The sequence below is a fragment of the Ips typographus genome, linkage group LG6, assembly GCF_016097725.1.
Source record: "Ips typographus isolate SLU linkage group LG6, UJ_Ityp_2.0, whole genome shotgun sequence".
In the NCBI taxonomy this organism is placed as follows: domain Eukaryota; kingdom Metazoa; phylum Arthropoda; class Insecta; order Coleoptera; family Curculionidae; genus Ips; species Ips typographus.
In genome coordinates, this window is record NC_138427.1 from 12,102,465 (window position 1) to 12,103,890 (window position 1,426).

Here is a 1,426-nt window from a genome sequence, read left to right on the forward strand (position 1 = left end):
TTATTAAAAATACTGTTTGACTTTGATAAACCGCTTAAATAAAGCAAACAAAGATTGTAGACTCAAAATAAAACAATAGAAATTTCTAAAACATTTACCTATATTTTAATATTTAATTTGACTCTGTAGCGTTGAGTGAGTTTTATTACTTTGACAAACCTTTGAAACAATCTGCAATTTACCAAAAACTTTCTTGGGCTAACTTGATAATTGGATTTACTTGAAACAAGACTTAAATTTTCTATAAAGTTCAGTCAGAAGACTAAAAATCAAATCTTAATGTTTCTTTAAAAATAACTTATGTAATAATAAAACGCGTATAAACCAAACATTGTTGTACTTTCAAGACAACCGGAATATTATTATTAGTTTCGGATCTCTGGAAACCGGCATAAATTACAAACAACCTACAGTTTTCTTCCCGGTCGTGTTCCAAGTACTTAATACAAATGCGAGAAGTTTGTTTCGGTTTTCACTGAACTACAAACATCTATTTCGGAGTAAGAAATCTGGAAGTAATCAAGTTTTCCTCGGAAACTTTCCAGGCTCGTATATACTTTGGAATGTATGATTAATAATGTTGGCCGAGGCACTAGCACCGATTATTGTCGGTGATTTTAATGAGTATAATTTTCTAAACGTTTTCCAGTAAAATTTTCAGCCTGAAAATCAAGACAGAAACCCGGTAAAGTTTATTTACAAATCGTACGTTCCCTAATTTTCAGCCGGGATTTTAGTTGCGCTCTTGCCAACATTAACTTTAGAGTTTAACGTTCTGAAAAATCTATAAACTTTATTTTTGAACAAGCTCTTCTGTGAAACTCGAGCGTGTACATCCAAGCAAATTCATTAGTTTTTAGTCTAAAATTAGTTGATGTTAATAATACGGTTAACCATTGTTTTGAGTTATTCTAGCAATTTATCAACAGTACAATTTAAAAAAAAACAACACCTCGTTTGATTTTTTACCCTCAAATCCTGTAGATAGGTGGTTTTAGGAATGAAATTTTCCCTGATTCGCAAATATTCATTATTGAAGCCTGGATTGGAATTAGCCAGGATATAAAAAAATGCCTTTATCCCTGTTTGACTTGCCACAATTCGAAACAGGCTTTTATTCGAACCCGTGGATGACAACGAGGAGAAAAAAACAAAAAAAGTCCGTAACATCGGCGCTGCCCTAATCAAAACTGCCCTTCCTGTTTGTTAACCGCAACGTTTCTAATTAAGCTTAGGTCCAGGTTTAACATTAAACACCCCAATTAGCTTCAGGAGAAGACCATTTTCAACGGAAACGGTTGGAGGCTTCAACATCAATCACTCAAACGCGACGTTGCCGAACTTTGCGGTTTGGCGCCGTCGCCAATCAAATTCCGACCTCAACTCTAAACTTCGGCAGACAGTCTGGAACTGCAGTAAAGCGTGA